The sequence below is a fragment of the Dreissena polymorpha genome, chromosome 2, assembly GCF_020536995.1.
Source record: "Dreissena polymorpha isolate Duluth1 chromosome 2, UMN_Dpol_1.0, whole genome shotgun sequence".
Lineage (NCBI taxonomy): Eukaryota > Metazoa > Mollusca > Bivalvia > Myida > Dreissenidae > Dreissena > Dreissena polymorpha.
In genome coordinates, this window is record NC_068356.1 from 83,383,557 (window position 1) to 83,407,852 (window position 24,296).

At 35.3% G+C, this 24,296-nt stretch overlaps 1 long non-coding RNA gene across 50 annotated transcripts; it reads right to left on the minus strand.

Annotated features, from left to right (window-relative positions):
• Positions 1 to 3,269: 3,269 nt before the first annotated feature.
• Positions 3,270 to 10,728, minus strand: LOC127867848 (uncharacterized). 50 transcript variants are annotated; one of them, XR_008043719.1, is made up of 7 exons: positions 9,532 to 10,270; positions 7,158 to 9,245; positions 6,255 to 6,968; positions 6,102 to 6,178; positions 4,030 to 5,894; positions 3,850 to 3,909; positions 3,270 to 3,685 (listed from the first exon to the last, which is right to left on the minus strand). It is a non-coding gene; the product is annotated as an uncharacterized LOC127867848 (long non-coding RNA). The 50 variants fall into 50 exon arrangements; XR_008043725.1 differs by having other exon boundaries at positions 4,030 to 5,623; positions 5,816 to 5,894; positions 6,102 to 6,968; XR_008043706.1 differs by having other exon boundaries at positions 4,030 to 6,968; positions 7,158 to 7,838; positions 8,004 to 8,087; positions 8,307 to 9,245; positions 9,532 to 10,269.
• Positions 10,729 to 24,296: the final 13,568 nt, after the last annotated feature.

A 24,296-nucleotide genomic window follows, 5' to 3' on the forward strand; every position in this document is an offset into this window, starting at 1 on the left:
TATTTTGTAGACTCTTGACCCGTCGACATCCATCTGTTCATTTATGTTTAGATACACCGACAACAATTCCCATCCTTCGCCAATGCAAGCTGATATATTTGCCAGATCCTTGTCAGTGGGTATTGTGTTGATCGACATGATTGTGTGTTATGGGAGAGAAATGTTACGGTACTCTATATACCCTTTTTTCACAAAACTGTATACAATTTCTTCAAACCATTTCTAGCAAATCTAAAATGTCAAGTAATCTATCTCAGGAGTAACGTTATCAAACATCAAATACCGAATTCAACAAATATATAATCATATATGCTCAAAAAACATATCACGCTTTCAAATATCGTATCTTGTAAAATACAGTGAAGCTAGGTATCTAGTCAACAACCGCAATCATATGCTACGAAAATCAGTTTCACCCGCGCTATGAGAAAAATCATATATCATCATCATATTCATAAGCATAAACATCATCATCATATTTCATCATCATAATCATAATCATCATCATGCAAAACTCAGAACCAGCAAAACACGAGCAGCTTTCAAATATCGTTTCATGTGAAATGCAATGTAGCAATGTATTTTGTCAACAAACACTCGAGAGCTTTCAAACATCGTTTCATATGAGAAACAATGTAGCAAGGTATTTTGTTAACAAACACACGAGCAGCTTTCAAATATCGTTTCATGTGAAATACAAAACAAAACTCGAGCAGCAAAACACGAGCAGCAACTCAAAATCGAACCTAGTGGCATTTGGTCCCGCGATAAAATTGCCTGTGTAGGTGTGTGAATCATTTCAGAATCATTTCAGAATTTAATAGCTATTGCGTGCCTTTTATCAGCGAATAATTGCTGGTACATTTCAATCATGTACTCGATGACAATTTGTTGGTTCATTTTAATTGTGAGTGCAGCAACTCGAAATCGAGCCTATGGGTATTTGGTCCCGCGATAAAATTAATTGCGTAGGAGTGTGAGTCATTTCAGCGTTGGATTGCTATTGCATGCCTATTATCAGCGAATGCTTAAACGTTAAATTTTAACTGTGCTAGTTATAACGTAGATTTGTCAAATAGTTTTACTACATACCGATTAGCGAAAAATTGCTGGTACATTTTAATCACGTACTCAATGTCAATGTGTTGGTTCATTTTTATCATGAGTGTAGCAACTCAAAATCGAGCCTAGTGGCATTTGGTCCCGAGATTATATTGACTGTGTAAGAGTATGAATATTGCTATTGAGCAGCGAGTAGTATTCGTGTTATAACCAAAGCCGGGACTTGCACCCAGATTTCTTCTCCCTCGAAGAAGGAAAAGCGTTCTGCTTTGAACTACTGTGGTTGTATAAACACGTTTCATACAAGCTACATGATCAAGAGGTGTCACTCAGCGTTTGTACGGGCTTGTGACCGTTCTTTTCACAGCGAAATGAAAAGAGCCGCTTTACCACCTTGCGATATGCAATACGGACTAGCATACTAGCAAACAATATAGCCTTTACTTTTGCCATGCATTAACGAAGAAACATTGGCCTTTCGGCGATGGCTAAACCTCAGAAATCCCATTTAAATAAATATTTTTTTCACATCTTGCAGAAATGTTCTGTTGCATAATTTCTCAAAATATCCTAAATCAGATAATATACAATAACATGTGGACATCTGTTCCAGTATCTTGCAAGACGAATAACTATTTGTGGAGCTGTAACATAGCACAACCTTAGATATGTTACTGCCTTTCAACTGTGTTATTTTATCAAATATATTTCATTGATCAGACACGACAGATTTTCATTTCAACTTCACGTGAACAAAACACGTTCGTATCAAACTGCAAAATCGCATTGTAGTGTTTGCAGACCAGCTGCTGCTGAGAATTTTCTTCTACTATACGAATGTGCCTACATATCTGTTACATCAATGCATCATATACTAGTATTTTATCTTACAACCAAACCATAGCATTGAAGTAATACTGCTTTTCAAACAGCGCTTGTTAATATCAACCTAGGTAGCAAACTATGCGATCGAGTGTAGATTTGGCCAAGAGGCAAAAGTAGTTAATATCGCAAACTGTTATGTATATAGATTTTTTTCATCCATATTTTGTATTATGTGTGAAACAAAACTGCAAACTACTGTGTACACTCGAAAGCTTACCAACAAGATGATTGACCAGCGCTTGTCAATATCAACTCAAGTAGCTAACTATGCGATCGATTGTAGATTATATAGTGTGTTTTGTTCGTATATTCTACAAGCGCAATATAAAGCCTAAATACTGTTGAACGTTTGTGTTAATGTGTCTCATTGAAAGACAAGTCATACCAATAACGAGCCGTTGTACAAAATGTGTATGCAGTCAAAAGCGAGTAACTGCTTTAAGTTTACGAGTCACTCAATGTTAGTTTCAACACGAGTAGTTCGTAAGGCGCAATTAATGTTCAACGCAACATTGAGTAGCATAGTTTGTGTCCATATGGCAAATATCTTATAACGGTTAGTTGTTTATATAGTTTTTTTATCATTTCACCTCAAACTAAAGTTTGAAAGTTTTTTGCTTTGTACGATTGAAAGCTAGTGGTGTCACTCGGCGTTTTCACGGACTTGTGACCGTTCCTCTTGTCTGAGTACAAGAGAAGTCGCCTTCCCACCCCAGCCCTAGCAGACTTTGTGCATTGAAGCACTTAATAGAAATGTTATTGCTCGGTCATCGGTCAGGTTCGGTCAACGCGTGCCTGCGTTTCTGAGAGAGCCAGATTAAGATATTTCGTGTCACCGTACGAAAATACCATGGTGTCGCATAGCAAAGCACAGGCATGTCACCATGCGTGCCTACCACCCTTCCAACAGCGCAACAATGTGGTGTTGAAAGGATTCCCAGATAGTGTCGAAAGTATTGACGGTCATAACGGGGACGAGTTGCTTTATAGCGCCTCATTTCGTATTGACTTGCAACCCCGCCCTAGACCGCTACACAGCTAACTGGGCAGGACTCCATCTGACTATCAATCTCAGCGATCATAGTTTTGAAAAACGTCTGCTTTTTAATTGTTGGTATTTGGTACTTGGAGTCTCTTGTGCCAAAGTAGAGACTTACTTTTTGTTTAAAGATGAAGCAATCATTAACTGGTTGGTAGTCTTAACAGTGCGTCAAGATAAGCACCGTGAAAACATTTTAGCACCGAAATACCGAGGTGTTCACCCCCAAGTGCTATCAGTGCGCTTCACACTTGTGGAGTCTTAAACCCCTCGGCCGCCCAAACACAGTTAATGACTGTTAATGTTTATTTTTGTTTGATTTTGGTATTGCATAGTTTAAACACAAACACATACATCAATATTGCTGGCCAGCGCAATAAAACAAGGAAAAAAAAGGTAGGAGAACAATCTCCTTTAGTTTTCATGTAAAAACATAAACATAAACATACACACTGTCAACACTTGCCACTTGCAACACCGAGTTCGTTTCAGTGCAGAATGTACACATTTTTCGATCGACACATATTCGCAATGTTACATGGATTCACAAAGTTACATGGATTCACAAAGTTGCACTGATGTCCATACGCGGTCCAATGTTCGAGTTATCGGTGCGATGGACCCACGGTTTTGTCGCAGCTGTACGCCACACGTATGCATTGACTACTCGGTGTTCACATCAAGGTTTGTATATTGGCACTGAAAATAGAAAAGCAAATTGTGTTAAACAGTAAACGATGAAAGTAAACAGCCTGAAATGATAAAAACATGCATGTGTAATATACCATGTATCAAATAAAATAGTAAACACAAACTGCTAAAGAAAAACACACAACTCTACCAACTGTTTAACTGATACTTACTTTTTTGTTTTGTGTTGCATGTTCAGGCGCCTTTCTGTCACTGCTCGTCTAGCAGTACAGCTGAAATGAAATAGAAAGCATGATCAGAAACTTTCATTGTAATTGTACAACTTACAATTTATGTGCACAATTTTGCATTTAAGTATAACATACAGTAAAACAATTTCAACTAATACTCACTTTTTTGTTGTGTTGTTTCCACAAAGGCGCCTTGTTGTCACTGCTCGCCTGGTAGTAAAGCTGACTCGTCAAGTAGTAGAGAACACTCGTCTAGCAGTAAAGCTGAAATGAAATCGAAAGCATGATTAGAAACTTTTGAATGTGTTTGTACAACTTACAATTTATAAACACAATATTGAACTGTAACAGTAAACATGAAACAGATAACAATTTTACTTACCTATGTTGTCTTCGCTGAAATACAAAAGTCATGTTCATAGCAATCATAGCATATTAACATACAATGAATACAACTCAAAACTTTTAGTAAGAAACTCAGTACTTACTTTGTATTTTGTATCCAATCCCTCTGCGGGCAATCTTCTTCAGTCCACAATCGAGCTGAAATCAAGACTCAATGCATACATGTAAATTTTGCCAAATAACAAACAGAACTGTGAACCAAAACTTTAACTAAACAAAACTAACTTTTCAACTGTAATGGTACTCACCTCTGGCAACTGAAATCATACAGACATTTTGCATAGCACAATACATTTTTAGTTTGAAGATAAGAATGATTTATGAACATTTTACTTACACAAAGCATAAATATAAAATACATGCTATGATGAAAAAAAACAATATGTATACAAAATTATACATAAAAAAACACACTATACTTACCATTGCTGACCTGAAATTGAAAAAAGCACATTTTGTATAGCAGAATACAAGTCATCAAAACAGTTCAATATGAAAATTAAAGAAAGTTTGTGTACTTACCACAGCCATACTGAAATGAAAAAGAAACACATTTTACAATGCAAAATACAGGTCATCAAAACAGTTCAATATGAAAGGCAATTGTACTTACCACAGCCACACTGAAATGTAAAAAACAATAAGCATTGCATAGCAGTATACAAATCATCAAAACAGTTCAATATGAAAATTAAAGAAGGCAATTGTACTTACCACAGCCACACTGAAATGAAAAATATATTAAGCATTGCATAGCAGGATACAAGTCATCAAAACATTTCAATATGAAATTATACAAAGTTAGTGTACTTACCACAGGATACTGAAATGAAAAACAGACATTTTACAATGCAGAATACAGGTCATAAAAACAGTTCAATATTAAATTATAGAAAGTTTGTGTACTTACCACAGCCATACTGGAATGAAAAAAACATTTAGCAATGCATAATAATCAAGACTTACCTAGCTGATCTTGAATCATTCTCTGTTTCTCAACTTCTCAGTAGTCCAAAAGTCTGCTCTGTAACGACCCACCATTCCAATCTGAAAAATAGTTAAGCATAACAAAGCACAAAACAAACCAAAAGAGTAGTTTACTTACCTCATATTTTGTGCAGGTTTTTAACAGCCAATTTTCTTCTTGAAACCTGTATTCGTCTCTTTTTTGACCCACTGTGGAACAGTCACAGCAATGTAAGTCTGAAACATAGAAGGGCATAACAACATTACATACAAACCAGTATATTTGTTTTGACTTACCTCGTGGCTAGAGTCGAGAAACAGATGCTGAATTTCTTTTCTGCCACAAGCTGTCAAATCATCTCTGCAACATCTCTGCAATTGAAACCTGAAACAGAGTAAAACAGAAAAACATTTTGTATACAATATAGTAAACGCTTACCTTGTTATCGGCCTGAGTTGCAGCAGTGATTTTTTCTTGAAATCTTCTTCTTTTCCCTCACTGCATGAGAGACCTGAAAAATAGCATGCAGTGCAAAACACATGAGTTAAATTAAACCAAAATTTTGTTTCTACTTACCTTGCTTCTGTAGAGTTGAATCACAGTAGTAGAATTCCTTCTTCAAACACATTTCTCTGTCTACACCAGGAACTTGAATCTGAAACAGAGAAAAGCATCACATCAAATTGTACAGCTCAAGTGCATTCATTCAATGCTTACCTACTTTCTGTTGAGTTGTTTCACAGCAGATGAAATCCTTATTCACTGTTGGCACTGCTATGAGACCATTTCTGCATGTGAAATCTGAAACAGAGTAAAGCAAAGTATGCATGGTAAAAATCAAACCAACAATTGTAACACTTACCCTGTTTGCATGTCCCATTCACTTTCTCAGCAATGTTCCTCTTCTTGAATCGTCTTCGTCGCTGACTACAAGTACACCTGAAACATAGCATGCACAAAACATACCATATAAAAACAAAATACAAGTGTTCATACTAAAATGAAACACACTTACCTTTCTGCGTTGCTCAGCTCTGTTCGACTGTCAACTCTTCATGTCATGTCATACCTGAAACGAACTAAATCAAAACATGCATAGCACACTATCATTGATGAATCATTGATAAAATATTGAAACAAGTGTATGCTTCATAGCTCTGTGTATTTTTCACTTTAAATCACAGACAACTGGCGATCACAAAAGTAAAGACATTTTTGTACTACTCAAACATTAAGCTCACATTCACGAACACCAACCGACAGAGTTGTTATAGAGTGATAATCCCTAAAACTGTAAAAAAGAATCGAAATCAGTTTTCATTAATCATGGTTTATTGAAACAAATGTATACTACAATACTCACCACAGCTCCCTGAAATGAAATAGAAATGTTAACAGCATGCAAACAAATGTTAACCAATATCAAATCATCTATAGTAAATATCAACAAAAGCATTTTGATACACATAGTAAGTGTTCACCATCATAGTACATCATCAGTTAGTTCGACATCCCACGGTTGCTCAAGTGTAAGTACTGGCTAGCATTTACCCTTTTCAGTAAACCGTCACACATCAGCATTTTTAGACACAAGTGCTGATAGATTCAACCCTTGTTATCATCTTTCACAGACTTCTATGAGTAAACAACTGAAAAATATAAAACGTTTGTACTCACTGTTTGGCAGCTCCAAGAAACACGTCTGTACTGCTTGCCATCTGGACATCAACTGAAACAAAACATCTGAAAACACACATACATTTTAAACGTTTTTGAACAAAAATCAACACAGAGCAGAGCTAATCTGCAGCAGTTAATCTTTCTTAAAATTGAATTCTCCATCTCTGCATAGCACACATAAAAATAGCATAACATCACATTACAGCAGTCAATGAAAACAAAAATTTGATCGACTTACCTTGCTTCTGTAGAGTTGAGTAACAGACGTGGAAATCTTCTTCCATGTGTAAACCAGTGACTCGAATCTGAAATAAAGTAAAGAACACATTGTACAACTCAAATCAATGAATTAAAACTTACCTTACTTTTGATGAATTGTGTCTCAGCAGTTGAAATCCTGTTTAATTTCTGCATGTGAAATCTGAAACAGAGCAAAGCACGCATGTTACAAATTAAACAAACACAAGTGTTACACTTACCCTGTTTGCAAGTCCCAATCACTTTCTCAACAATGTTCCTCTTCTTGATTCGTCTTCGTCGCTGTCAGCAAGTACACCTGAAACATAAAAGCATGCACAAAACATCCCATATAACAACTATTTTGTACTTACCATATGAGTGCTTTTCTGTTCAGGTCAGCTTGAAAACCCATCACTGCCATCAGCATCTGAAAAATAGTACATCACAAACAAACAAACAAACATAACATATCATAAAAACAGTTTAACACAACAGATATGAGAGCTCTCGCAACCACGTCTGTTCTGTTCGACTGTCCAAAAGCAAGTGACAGTACTTCAATTCACTAACATTGAGAAATTCTAAACTTACCTTCAAGGCTTGTTGAGTAGCTCTAAAAACAAGACTGCTTGGCTCCACTGTTCACTCCAACTGTCATATCATCACTGGATAAGCACTCCTGAAATGTATTAAAACAAAACATGCATAGAACAAACATTCAGTCAAAAGTACTTACCTTTCACTTTGTCACTGCCCTGTGCTCAACTCCAGTCAGCATGACATCTCTGCTTGAAAGTCTGAAACATATAAAAACATGCAATGCAAAACAAACATAGTTACTTACCTTCTAGCATATTGTTGGAGCTCCAGAAAACACGACTGTTCACTTCAGCTGCCAGACTTGAACTGCCAGCACACATCTGAAAATCTGAACAAAGCATTCATGTTCCATACTGTACTAGCCGTATGATTTTGAGTTACTGACATACTTATCATCCAAAAAAAGAGTACATGAAAATCTAGCAAAAAATAGGTTTTCATCTGTTCACGAGTTATACTCTGAAAGAAACCATGATGATGACAAAACTCACTTTATCTCTTCTTTTGTCAAAACACAAGTGTTCATTGTGAAATTTAACAAACTTACCTTTTCGTTTCCCAGCTCTGTTCAAATGTCAGGTCTACATTTCATGTCAAATCTGAAAAAGATCTACATCGAAAAATGCATAGCACACAATCTGTGTTAAAACAGTAACTGTTTGTTGTATTCAAAGCTCCGTGTATTTTTCACTTTACACATCACAGACAACTGGCGACCACAAACGTAGAAACATTTCTGTACTACTCAAAACATTGCTGTATGAACGCCAACCGACATATTTTTGTTATAGACTTATAGTCCCTAAAACTGTTCAAAAAGAATCAAAAGCAGTTTTCAGTCATAATCTTTTATTGAATTCTATACATAGGCAATACAATCTACAGTACTCACCACAGCCCACTGAAATTAAACATCATGAAATATACATGTAAAGCAATACATTTATCATATTATAGTGCATATCAACAAATGCAATTCAATAAATTTTATGCATTCAGTAAGTGTTCACCATCATGTTACATCATCAGTTCGATTAGCATCACCACAATACATCAACTCATAATACTGGTTAGCATTGAGCTCATGCTATAGCTATCATACATCAGCATTCATAGACACTAAAAATCAAGTAATATCTACAGTACTCACCACAGCACACTGGAACAAAATAGAAATGTTAACAGCATGCAAATACAAGTAAAGCAATATCATATTTAGTACATATAAGAAAAGTATGTCAATACACCATCATATTACACCATCAGTTCGTTTCACATTCCCACGGTAGCTCAACTCTTAGTACTGGCTAGCATTTAGCCTTTTCAATAAACATTCAGCATTTCTAGACACAAGCACTGATTAATTCTACCCATCATATCATCATTCACATCATTCCATACTAAGTGTACAATAACAGTTTTCATTAAGCATCGTTAACTAAAAACCACACATACAAGTTAAATCTGCAATACTCACCACAGCCCACTGGAATAAAATAGAAATGTTAACAGCATGCAAATACAAGTAAAGCAATATCATATTTAGTACATATAAGCACATGCATTTAATATTTTTGCAACATTTTTCCATCATATGTTCGCTTCCTCAAAATAGCTCAATGAATATTCTGTTCCACCATCATCCACTATTATCGCTCATCACAACATATCGACACTGTATCAGCACTGAGTAATTTCTACCCAACACATTACAACCATCATACATCATCACGCAACTTGTAAACAGTAAAACGAAAAAAATTTGTACTCACGTTTTTTGTAGACAGCAGCTCGATGAACACGTCCGCACAGCTCGACATCTGAACCTCAACTGACAGTCAATCGCTTGACACCACAACATAAATTTAATTATTCACAACAGTCAGAGCTTAAAAAAACACGTCCGATCAGTCCGATGTCAAAACTTAAAGTGAAGTCAAGTCGTTCAAAAAAATTAATGTAAGTCAAACATTTCATATATAACGCTCACAAAATTTCGTTGTCAGTCAATACTAAACGTTCAAAAGTTAACATCGCATAAGAGTATGATTTCATTTCACAACTCAAGTCAAAGTCAAGTTGTTATCTCATAACAATAACCTAACACTTCAGTCATCCAGTCATTCAACAACCTGAGTACCAAGTCGCTATTCTATAACGCGAAAACTTTTCATCAATAGTCAGAGCTCACGAAAGTACGTCCGTCTTCGTCAACGTTCAAAAGTCAACTGAAACTTTTTAATCGTAAAAATATTTCAAAGTCAAATTTTGTTCAGAGCTCACAAAAACAAGTCTGTCTTTGTCAAAGACCATCAGTCAACTAAGATTCTGTCGTAGTAAAAAAAATTTAAAAGTCAAAACTTTTTTCAGAGCGCTTTAAAAACACGTCCGTATTGGTCAATGTCCAAGCCGCAAATGAGCGTTCTTTACCCGCGCAGTTCAAATTATAATTAGGTCACGACGTCGAGAGCTTCGAAAAACACGTCCGAACCCTTCAACGACCAAACGAAGAATGACAGAAAAGCACATGGAAAATGTTTATTCTTCATGATTTGAGTTACGATCGAATGTGTATTTGATGACAAATCTAAAAATCATACTTACCATGCAAAAATCCTACAAATATTGACTTTGTGATGATATTTTTTCATGACCATACAAGCCGAAATATTCACACTCACAGCTTGAATGGGCATACAAATTGATAAGCATGAGTCCGTACAATCCATCCAGTATTTCCTTCGAGTTAAAGCAAATCCATGGTCTTTAGGTCTCAAATTTTGTTATGAGGCGTACTCAACGCAGATTTTTAGAGTCAATGTTAAAACGACAAAAGGCGAGTATATAAAAAAATCTAGTCAAACATAGATTTACTAACCTATCATTCTGAAATAATCCTAGATCATATCAAATATGTGAGTAATCCATCAAAATATTTATTACTGAACATTTAACATCAGCACAAAATATTCCCGTATACCCATTTAGTTTTCTACATAGCCTGAACAATTCAATATTTATTTTCAATTCCGAGAACTCAAATGTTTTCATGACGTTCGACTGACGAAAGCAGCTCGATATGATTTCGCACTAACTTTATTAAAGAGCAACTATCGCGCTGTGATTTTTTCAACTGTGTTTTGTGATTTGTACTAGTACAACGAAGATATAGAAAATAAATATCAAACCACATATATCAAAATGTTCAGCACACTGGCGCCTACACAATGATATACAAATAGTATGGTTATGTGTACAATTGTTCTTGAAAATTTGAAATATCGAGAAAATTTGCGTTAAAATCAAAATTTCATAACTCGCGCGTTCGATTTTGTATACACAAATAGTACCAGTATGAGCGCATCGAAATTTCGGTTCATCTGGTGAAAATTTTATGGAATTTGGACAACTGGTTCTATAGATATTGCACTTAAACCACTGTCAAAGAAACACAATTTTCTATCGTCGATATGTAAACACCCCTTTAAGTTGAAAGATGAGTTTTATTGAAATGACGTCGTCGATTTGCACTGACAACGAAGGGTCAAAATTACGATTCATGAAATGTGTGTTTGTTGTGATATGGTTTTCTGCCCGTATAACTGCAGCGTTTTACAAAAACATCAAGTATGTTACACCAAAATGCACAGAAATAAATTCCCCATCGCATGATGCAAATATTACTGTATCATATTGCGAAATGAAAATCTTTTCTTCATATCAACCCAAGTTTTACCAATAAACAGAAATTTTGACATATATCCACTTATCTACTTGCAAAATATTTAAACTCTTATTGTTCCTGTTTATTTGCTGGTTATGATTGTGAAAATTTCATCGAAATGCGTTCACGCGTTAATGTGACAGTTAACATAAACCGCTTCGATACAAACACAGTTTTATCAACTATTCGCTATCTAACGACGTTCGGTTTAACTCGACTGAAAAGTTCAAAATTTCTATAAGCACGAATGCGTTTTCTCTCAGCAGTATTCTTGTAATTAGACCTATTGTGGAGTATCATACATCAAAATGTGCAGAACAGAATTCCCTATAGAATGATAGCAATTGTTATGTACTTGTATTGAATGGGAATTTTTTTCCTTGTCAGTGAAGTGATTTTCATGCGAAAAACTAAGAATTTCTACTTAATGCGAATATGTTAGCAAAAAATGATCCCCACAAAACTTGTTGCTATTAACACGTTTTATATTAATGCGAAAATTTTTGGTAGATCGGTCAACTATTTGAAGAGAAAACACGACCTCAACTTTTTCGTATAGTGCATTTCGCTGAAGATCTACACTTTAACAGATTCAATGAGATGACGTTGTATGTTATGAAGAATTTATCAAAGGCGTGTTTCAAGCAAAATGGTTTTCGGTCAATATTGAAGCCAATTTTCAACACACTATCAAGTATGTGGTATCAAAATGTGCAGAATTAAATTCTGTACAAGCAGATGTTCAAATCACCCCAATATCAATGAGTACAAAAAAGTTTTCTATTCAGCGACTCGTTTTCAAATCAAACATCTGCGATTTTAACACACACGCATAAATGCTAGAGAAAATTTATCAGCGTATAATTTATAGCCAATATTGCACTGAACAAAATGATAAAAATCCCATGTTGTTATCTCAAGTGGTGTGGAAGATCCCCCGCTTTAAACTTTGTACGAAATCACTGTTCTATTCGCAGAGTTTTCGACGTTGAGTCAAAATGTAAAGTTAAAGACAGAAATGCGTTTAGTACGAAATCGTTATCGCACTGTATTTTTTGTTTGTTTAGACATACGATTAAGTGGAATACATCAAAATGCGTGGAATCGAATGTCCTACAAGCTAATACCAAAATGAAGATAAATTCTCTTAACACGAAAAAGTTTTCTTGTTAGCGAATTTTTTAATGTTGAATATCTTATGCAATGAGTCGTGTGAGAACAATATAGGCGAGACAAAAATTGTAGCTATCATAGGATTACATATTATGGTGAAAATTTCATCAGGATATCATGAGACGTTTTCGAGCAAATTGAGTTAAACCGATGTAACTTAACATCTTGTTTCGTTTGTTTACATGGATAAAAGACGACGTTGTAAAAATCTAAAGTTAAAGACAGAAATGCGTTTATGACAAAATCGTTATCGGACTGTTTTATTGTTGTGTCTAAACATACGGTAAAGTGTAATATATAAAAATGCGTGGAATCGAATTTCCTACAAGCTAGTACCAAAATAACGATAAATGCTCATTACACAAAAAAGTTTTCTTGTTAGCGAATTTTGCAAAGTTGAATATCTGATACAATAAGTCGTGTGAGAACAATATAGGCGAAACAAAAATTGTAGCTATCATATGATGCAATACTGTGGTGAAAAAATCATCTAAATATCAAGAGACGTTTTCGAGCAAATTGAGTTAAACCGATGCAACTTAAACTCTTTCCCCGCTTGTTTACATGCATAGAAATGCAATGACGTTGAAAAAAAATCTAAAGTTAAAGACAGAAATGCGTTTATGACAAAATCGTTATCGGACTGTTTTATTGTTGTGTTATGATATATAGCTAAGTGTTATACATCAAAATGCGTGGAATTGAATTTCCAACAGAATCATACCAAACTAAAGATGAATGCTCTTAACGCAAAAAAGTTTTCTTGTTAGCGAGTTTTGCAAAGTAGAATATCTGACACAATGAGTCGTGTGAGAACAATATAGGCGAAACAAAAATTGTAGCTATCATATGATGCAATACTGTGGTGAAAAATTCATCTAAATATCAAGAGACGCTATCGAGCAAATTGAGTTAAACCGATGTAACTTAACATCTTGTTTCGTTTGTTTACATGGATAAAAGACGACGTTGTAAAAATCTAAAGTTAAAGACAGAAATGCGTTTAGTACGAAATCGTTATTGCACTGTATTGTTTGTGTGTTTAGACAGACGTTTAAGTGTAATACATCAAAATGCGTGGAATTGAATTTCCTACAAAATCATACCAAAATGAAGATAAATGCTCTTAACACGAAAAAGTTTTCTTCTTAGCGAATTTTGCAAAATTGAATATCTGACACAATGAGTCGTGTGAGAACAATATAGGCGAGACAAAAATTGTAGCTATCATATGATAGAATATTGTGGTGAACATTTCATCTGGATATTATGAGTGGTTTCAAAGAAAATTGACTTAAACCTCATTGTAAGATATTGCACCCAAGCCAAAGTTGTTTTCATGGATAGAAATGACGTTCGAGCTACAGTACATGTGTGCTTTAAAAGTCAATTCATGATTACAGGCAAAATGGTTTTCGGCTAGTCTTGATCAAGCGATACAATAAACATACACGCATGTCATATCAAAATATTCGGAATGAAATTTTCTATAAGATGATATCAGTTTTGTTTCAAAAAGCGATAGGATGAAAAAGTTTTCTTGTTGCGAACGTTTTCAACGTGATTTTTATCTCATAAGCATGTATGTTGGAACAAAAATTACAATAGAAAAGTTGTAGCTAACAATAAGCTGGGCATTGTACTTTAAATTTGATAGTGATGACTTGAACAGTTCCGAAGAAATTTGACTTAAACCTCGGTGTACGATATTTACCCAAGGTTGTTTACATGAAGCGAAATGACGTACTACATGTAATGAATTTTTGCGCGATGCCGATTTAAACAAAACGATCAATGTTGCGTTTAACTTTCTACGTGCTAAATCGAAATGTTTCACATACATACAAAGTGTTATACACCAAATTCTTCAGAAAACAATTCCCAATTTAACTGTACATATTTCGTTAAGCAAAACGAAAAAGCAAAAAAGTTTTCTTCATACAAAAGATTTCGGACAGATATTTTACATAGAAGCATATATTTCAGGGCAAACTAATCAGTACGTAATTGTAGCATATAGCCATCTGTGTACTGTACTGAAAATTTCATATTGATATTTTGAGTGGTTTCAAAGAAAATGCACTTAAACCTCGTTGTACGATATTGCACCAAGGTTGTTTACATGAAGCGAAATTACGTAGATCTACTGCACGTCATGAATTTTGACTCGATGCCGATGTCAAGAAAAATATCAATGTTGCGTTTAACTTCCTACGTATTTAATCGAAATGATTCACATACATGCAAAGTGGTATACACCAAATTCTTCAGAAAACAATTCCTTATTCAACTGTACATATTTCGTTTAGCAAAACGAAAAGGCAAAAAAGTTTTCTTCATACAAACGGTATTTTCGACCATAAACTTGCACTTTTGTCCAAGAAGCATTAACAAAAGAATACAACGTATGGAACAATCATTGTGGAGCTTTCTTAGTTGAATATCATAGTCAAAATTTGATCCCAATATCTGCATAGGTTGTTGAGAAATGTACAGTTAAACTTTCTCGCAAATACTCATCTATCCGTGTACTTTAATTTGAAATGACGTTCGATATTATCTGCACTTTATGACCTCGCTGTACTGGGTGTAATTTCTCGTGCGATGCTGGTAGATATTTGATGAAGTATTGGATTGGAAATTTTAGCGTTGTGAAATTATTACAGCAAAAGTTGTACTAGCGAGATATTGTGATTTGAAAAATACTCCACTGCACTGTTGCGTTGAAAATTTGATCATAGTACATTTCGCAAAAATATTCATAAAAGTTCATATCAAATAACAGCTGTTAGGTATTAACTCATTTTTCACACACACAATTTTATTTTGTCGAGATGAAGAATTGCGAATGAGCAAAATGCTAAGTAAACGTATATGGCTGGAATTTTCACTAACGCATAAGCTTTGTCGAAACTTGTGATACGTATCGAGTACTTGAGTTAGATATTCTCTGCGTACTTTTGTTGTAACATTCGATGTTTTGTATTCGAGTAGTATTAGGGTAACATTTGGTATATGAATAACGAAATCGGGTCGCCTGTTCTGAATTGTTACTTCGTGCTTAATGTACAATTTACAGTCGTCGCGTAATGTGGGAAATGTCTTTCTGAAGGTACTGACCTAATTCGCTAACGTACGTTTGATCAAAATCTTTCAGACATGCAACTTTGCTCAGCGCTTTTCTCAAATATGAGTGTCGACATCTACCACGCGTAAAAAATTTGCTATTCATCTTTATCAAGGACTTTGGTATGTAAGCGCTATGCTTTGTCTATATACTGAAAACGCACCAGCCCGTTGGGTATATAAAGCGACACGGACAGGTATGGTCATCATTCTTGATTTGAGACTCCAAGAGAGAACATTGACTCGAAATCATGCCGAAATACGCAAACCGACTGCCAAAGTTCGAGGACACAGACGCTGCTAGTGGTAGTAGCGAAACGACTGGCAAGGGCAAGCGACATGCTACAAAGCCATACACTCGACCAGAACAATCGGCGTCAATTGATCTAAAGTCGTTCGGCTATCAACTGAACAGACTTGGAAGTCAGGTTACAGCGTTTGTGAACAGCAGCGACTACGCTATGTCAAAGGAAGGTCGCGATGTCTGCAAAAAAATGGTATCGTGTATTCAGAAGGCTTCCTCGTACCAGAGAGAAGCAAGCGAACATTTGGTTGATGATCGAGAGCGTTACTTCAACGAAGAGTGGTCTAAACGCGAACGCGCGCTAAAAGAGCAGCATGAACTCGAAACCGATAGGATAATATCGCAGCTCCTATTTGAAAAAGAGCAGGCTTTGGATTCGCTTAGAACAAAACTTCAAGAAGAAAAAGAAGAGGCTATTCGAGCATTGAAAACGTGTACCATATGCTACGATGAGGAAAAAAACAGTACCTTGACAAGGTGTGGGCACACTTTTGTGAAAACTGCTGCCTGATGATGTTTGATGGAGACTGCGCTATGTGTCGAGCTGACGTTACTGGCTGGGTGCGAATGCTTTTCACTGATTAGATGTTTTGACTGTTTTCATATGTTTGATGTTTGTTGTAAAATAAAATGTTTAAATGCATATGATGTGTATGTTGTTAGTCGAGCAGGTTAGATATAGTTTGAGTGTAAAGTAGAACGTTGAGCTTACGAACAATGTCGTATTGAATTGCAATGGATCGAATGCTAAATATGAGTCATTGTGTAATATAACATCTAGTAGTATGAACATTTTTCGCAATATCCTCCGAAGTAAAGAAACAATAAGATAACTCAAACGTCTTCTATAAAAGCCAGTCTTTTTATTAAAACTCAATCATTCACTCTTGAGTTAGCAAAGCGAAATGACGTCAAAACAACTTGCTGATGTTGGTTTTTGTTTGGATGATGAAAGTCATCCGTTATATCTCACTCCAAGTGAGCTCGACCAAACTTGTCAAAATGTGCACTCTCTTCTCAAAATGACAGACGAAGAAGCTGGCAATCAGTTTAAATCGCGAGAAGACGAAGAAGCTGCGGATTTTTTGGCGCAGCTTGTACATAACAATTCCAACGACTCGTCAGGTTTGACTAGTAAAAAGGATTCGAATAAACGCAAAGCTATTGCCAATAATAACGGCCAAACTGTCAAAAAACCTAAAGGTTCGCGAACGTCAAAACAAGACCCAATGTCAACTGGAAACAAGCAGACTGACTTCGTAGAGCAGTATTTCATAAAACAAGAGAGACTAAAATCGTTGCACGGTAAAGCTCAGATACGAATCAACAATCTTAAAAAAGTATTGCTGACGCTAAAATCTGAAGAAAGTGCCATTGAAAATTCAAGCCAAAAATCTTCCCTTGGACATGCGACAGCGCATATTACGAATGTTATCGAAAGCATCTCAAGTGAACTACAGAGCAGTGGCGAAATCGACTCGTGTCGAATATGCAAAAATGAAGACAGTCCACCAACAGTTATAAGCAAGACGTGCGGACACGGGTTTTGCTGTATGAAGTGCATAGTTAAGTATTTGGAATACGTCTACAACAAAAATTCTGGGCAATTGATTTGTCTGAAATGCAGACATCCATACGATAAGAATGCAACATGTCAACTTGGTGCTTGCTATGGCATTATTGGTTGATACTTAGAATGAATAAAATGTATAGAACCTTACAACGTGTTTTGTTTCACATGCTTGATGTTATATGCTTACACGACTTCAGGCTCATATTGGCCTTAAAAAATAGCGGAATGAAAACTCAGATGAACACACGTTATTGTACAAGATTTTGACCCATAACAATTTTTTACATGACGTTCGTTTGACGAAATTTGCTCGATATGATTCCGCACTATAAAAGCGACTACAGCTCTGTTCTTATTTCAACTGCAGTAAGATCAAAATATCATAACTTGCGCATTCGATTTTGTATGAACAAATAGTATCAGTATGAGCGCATCGAAATTTCGGTTAATCTTGTGAAAATTTTATTGAGTTCGGACAACGGGTTATAGAAATATTGCATTTAAACCACTTACAAATAAACACAATTTTCTATTATCGATATGTTAACGCCGCTTTAGTTGGTAGGATGAACTTAAATAAATATTGAAATGACGTTATGAATTTGCACCAAGAACGAACTGTCAAATGCTTTGCCATATGAAAATACCGAAAACTGCCATTTCACACACGTCAGACACACATATCAACTTTCACAAAAAAACTGCAATGTGGAAACATACATTTTTAAAACATGTTGTACTAGTTAATGCTCTCTATAACCGTTAATCCTGTTTCTTTGATAGTGATAGATCAGAAATTAAGATATTGACTAATGCAGCCATTTCACATGTTCATGCCAAAGCCAGGGCTTGAACCTGGATCTTTTTCATCCAGCACATGACTGGAGAAAGCGTTATACATTCTACTACTCTGGCGTTTGAACTGATCAATGCTGGATAGTCACTATGCATAGCAGTCAAAACCTAGCAATCATGATTGTGATCTGATATTCTCTTCAACAACAATACCCCGTTTGACCATGTATATGACATTTGTTCACATACGTTCAAGCAAACATGATATGCCAGTTTTGATTTGAAAACCTCAAGTATCTGTATTATACGTATAGCTAACATATTCTGCAATAAGAAAACAGTTTTACTATCCCAGCCAACACAGTGTTAATACATTTTGGTTGCTTCAATTTGCATTGCATACAAATTAGCTTGGGTAGAGAATGATTATTGTGATCAAATATGTATGTGCAGACCAAAATGCAAAATTTCAAGTGATCATCAGACTGTAAAGTATGATTTGTGTATCAACTTTCACAAATATCTGCAATGTGGAAACATACATTTTGAAAACATGTTGTACTAGTTAATGCTTTCTATAACCATTAATCCTGTGATCAGAACCAAAAATTGACTTGTGGTTGTGCTTGCTGGCTCACACACACTGAAATATGGGTTTGGAATGGCAATCTCTTTTTGCATAAGACCAGTTATGAGAGCCATGCATAAAAATTCTCATGTTCTTATCTATAGATACAAATAAAACAAATCTGAACAAAAAATTGGCTTGTGGTTGTGCTTGCTAGCAGTAATAGGCTCTCGGAATGGCAATCTCTTTTTGAACCAGACCAGTTATGTAAGCCGAGTATGAAAATTCTCATCTTCTTATTCATATAGACAAATAAAACAAATCTGAACAAAAAATTGGCTTGTGGTTGTGCTTGCAAGGTCACACACACACTGTAATATGCGCTCGGAATGGCAATCTCTTTTTGTACCAGACCAGTTATGTAAGCCGAGTATCAAAATTATTGTATTCTTAATCATATAGACGACTAAAACAAATCTGCACAAAAAATTGACTTGTGGTTGTGCTTGCTAGCTCAAGCAGACACTGTAAATTGCATTCAGTGATTTCTCAAATCATATCAGAGCTAGGACTTGAACCTAGATCTCCTTCTGCAAGAGAAGGCGTTCTTCCTTGAACCACTCTGAGAATATGAACTGAACATCACTTCACACATAACACACACAATGAGTTTTGTGGCCAGACATAAATGTGCTGACAAAAAACCATGCTTTCAAAATAACCTGTATATACTTTTTTTCTCATCATTTGCATCAGAAATCTTATGAGAGCCATGTATAAAAATTCTCATATTCTTATCCATATGCATGAATAAACCAAATCTGAACCAAAACATGGCTTGTGGTTGTGCTTGCTAGCTCATACCCATAATTACCTTCACACATATTTGCACTGAAACAAGAATGCAGATGCTTATGAATCTGAACCAAGAATTGGCTTGTGGTTGTGCTTGCTAGCTCACACACACTGTAAAATGTATTTGAATGAAATCTGGTAAACAGACATTGTCATGCCTGCAAAATAGCAAAAGTTTCCACTTTTTGTGTAAATACCTTTTTTGCATCATTCTCAACCATAGCCGGTTATGTGGGATTTATATCAAAATTCTAAAATATACCTTACATGGGAACTGATCAGAAAAAAGACCTGAAACAGAATAACATATGCAGTTAGTTTTTTTGTAGAGAGAAAAATGTTTGAAAAAAAAGTGAACACATGTTCTTTTGTAATTCATACAGTGTATCACAATTTCAAATTCTGATTCAAGATGAAATATTCTACACTGTTAAGTCAACATGATAACATATGTGAGTGCAATACAATTTCTGTACTGACCAACATGCAAATTTTCCATTTTTTGGGGGAGGTATAAAACCCGGAACTATCCGGAAATCTTTATGGTAAAACCCGGATCCGATATAAATGGTTATAACTTCATTATTATTCGTCCGATATTAATTATAATGGTACCGTTGTAAAGAAGATCCTCTACAGATTCTAACCATATCAAAATATTTTATGGCAGGGTCGTAGTCGGCCTGTAAATCGCGGACAAAGTCGGCCTGTTTTAACGTTTTTTTTTACACACGCAAATGCCGAAAAGAAAACCCGGATCCGATATAAATGGTTATAACTTCATTATTATTCGTCCGATATTAATTATAATGGTACCGTTGTAAAGAAGATCCTCTACAGATTCTAACCATATCAAAATATTTTATGGCAGGGTCGTAGTCGGCCTGTAAATCGCGGACAAAGTCGGCCTGTTTTAACGTTTTTTTTTACACACGCAAATGCCGAAAAGAAAACCCGGATCCGATATAAATGGTTATAACTTCATTATTATTCGTCCGATATTAATTATAATGGTACCGTTGTAAAGAAGATCCTCTACAGATTCTAACCATATCAAAATATTTTATGGCAGGGTCGTAGTCGGCCTGTAAATCGCGGACAAAGTCGGCCTGTTTTAACGTTTTTTTTTACACACGCAAATGCCGAAAAGAAAACCCGGAACCGATATAAATGGTTATAACTTCATTATTATTCGTCCGATATTAATTATAATGGTACCGTTGTAAAGAAGATCCTCTACAAATTCTAACCATATCAAAATATTTTATGGCAGGGTCGTAGTCGGCCTGTAAATCGCGGACAAAGTCGGCCTGTTTTAACGTTTTTTTTTTACACACGCAAATGCCGAGAAGAAAACCCGGAACCGATATAAATGGTTATGACTTCATTATTATTCGTCCGATATTAATTATAATGGTACCGTTGTAAAGAAGATCCTCTACAGATTCTAACCATATCAAAATATTGTATGGCAGGGTCGTAGTCGGCCTGTAAATCGCGGACAAAGTCGGCCTGTTTTAACGTTTTTTTTTACACACGCTAATGCCGTAAAGAAAACCAGGAACCGATATAAATGGTTATAAATGCATTATTATTCGTCCGATATTAATTATAATGGTACCGTTGTAAAGAAGATCCTCTACAGATTCTAACCATATCAAAATATTGTATGGCAGGGTCGTAGTCGGCCTGTAAATCGCGGACAAAGTCGGCCTGTTTTAACGTTTTTTTTTACACACGCAAATCTAGATGACAATATACAATATACGCACCGTGAAGAAACTAACTCACAACTTATATACAGAAAATATTTGAATTAAATCATTAAAGGCACTTCTAGCAGAAGAACCTGGAGTTCGTAAAGACTTTTATTAAAAAGTAAGGAAATGAACTTTCAATTATTACTTTAATCAGCAATTCAACAACAAACGGGCCATATTAAAGGGTTTCATGTGACCTAATGAACTGAACTGTTAGCCCAAAAACCCCGCCCAAAACAGATTGTCATCCTATTCGTTGCCATCCTTGCAACCACAATTTACCTACGAAGGTCAGATCGGGATTCGAACCCGAAACCACCCATTAGCCATCTAAATAAGATATGATTCCGGCCTGGGTTGCTCTACCAATTAAGCTATTCTGACCTTTTGAAAAATATATGGGTAAACTGCAATGCTGTTGAATAGCATGATTAACTTGCTTAGAAAAACGTTTCCAAAGAATTACATGTACATTTCATTGAAATTGTTTTATGATTTAGAACGATATATTTGCAGTTTAAAAGGTCACACGAGGCAATGTTTGAAAAGCCCACAAAAGCTTCCGTTTGTAAAATGGTGATAATTTGCCGACCGTGTAGTTCATATAAACCCTTATTTTGCACAAATCGGGAAGAAACATTTTCGATAGAATTAGCGACGACATATGAACGTGGTTTGTTTTTAACAGTTAATTATTTATTCAAAGCATCATCAAATGCAAAACGTATTTAGGATTGTTTGTTTGTCATGCATTATTGTAAACTTCGATAAGATTAAAAAAAGAGCAGACATGTGTATGTGGTTAAAAAAATGTAAGATAAATTGAAAGAGAGCATAATGTGGATGTGCATTTCGTTTGACTCTCTGGATTTTAATGACAAGTCGGACGTGGCATTTTAGTTAACAGTAAAATATTTGTTAAAAATTCGAACGAGCCCAAAACGCATTTTGGATCTTGTGTTTGTCATGCATACTAGAAAACTTCCATAGGCATAAAATAACTCGCTTCTACGTGATCGCGGGTTTGTAAAAAAATGGTCAGAATGGTTAGCGTTCGAAACAAACGTTATCAATAATGGTGTGGTTTAAATTAAATTGCGAAAAAGTGACTGAAGTACAAAAATGGTTGTGCATATCATTGTAAATATACCTTTAGACTTTTTTTCGTTGTATATTCGGAGTCCAATGCAATCAATGACGATTTGTCCAGTATACTTATTGAATTATCTGTCTATTTGTAAATCCAGTATGAAATTTATCAAACCCATTTTGATACTTAAAATACTTTCAAATATATATGCATTTAAATACAAGCAAAGTTCGGATTTCAATACACATATCTATACTTAGATTCTCAAAACCATACCCATATCAGTAATTTTAGTCGAAAAACTCACCCCGTATTTTCGGCACATCCCTATATACCCGTATATAGGAAGTTATCCCCCCCCCCTTTTTCCGGGGCTGGATGTCGAAGGCATAAATTGCATTTTATTGGACGAGATAGATTAATTTGTTATAATGGAAATGACACCATAAAAGTAACTGTACTGGAGGATATCATTACATTATATCTAAATAGATATCATATTTATAAACATTAAGATATAATTGTTGTACCATAATCACATACCTTTATCTCAGTGCTTGTTCATCTCAAATTACCATGTGCAGTATGGACACAACCATTTTTCATCTTGGTTTGTCATTGTGTACCCAACACATCTTTTGTGAAACCATCTATTCATTTTGCATCTTTTATTGTCACATTCCACCATATCGCCAACTATATCAGGCAACTTACAAGCGCAAAAAATCTTAATAGAACAACTTTTTGCTACTTTACACGGCATTTTTGGCATTTTTTCTATTTTTGGAAATGTTGTAAACTGTTGTTTAGTAATACATTCTAATAAATGTGCTCTCATTCTTGGTATATCATATCTGATAATTGAAAAATCTACATCATAATTGTTGTGTAACACCTCAGTAAGATTGGCAATAGCAAAAACACCACAATCTGTGTAATTAGGTTGACGTTGTACGTCGGGTATTTGTACTTGTACACTGCGCTCTCCATTTTCATAGATTTGAGCGATTTGAATTGAAATACTACTGTTTAGAGTTCTTGGAGATTTTAAACTGTCCACCACAATAACATGTCGATCTTTCTGTGATTGGTATGATAATACCCAGTGATTACTGGCGTTGTAATGTATTTGGGCGGACGGGGGATTTTGTTTCGTTAAACGTTTATTTATATCCCAGGTACCTAAATCATGATTAAAGTACGGAGCAAGAAGTGTGTTCTGCATCCCACTGTCAAGCGCGAATTGTTCTTTTAGCATTTGCTGACATTTGTTTATTATTGGGTCGTTCAGCCACCCGGATGGATTTTTAACTAGCTCTAAATCTATTGTAGATATATTTGCAATTTCTACATTATCGTCTTCCGCGTCATCAATGATCATTTGATTAAAACACGTCTGTTCACTGGTAAATGAATCATCGCTGCTTATATTTAAATGGTTTTCTTCTTCGAGAACGTCTTCTGCAATTGAACTTAAATTGTTGTCAAACTTTATTTGTTTACAAGAAGTGAATGAATTGTTGGTGTTCCGGCTTCTTTTTTTAGACGTTGGTGTTTTTGGGGTTGATG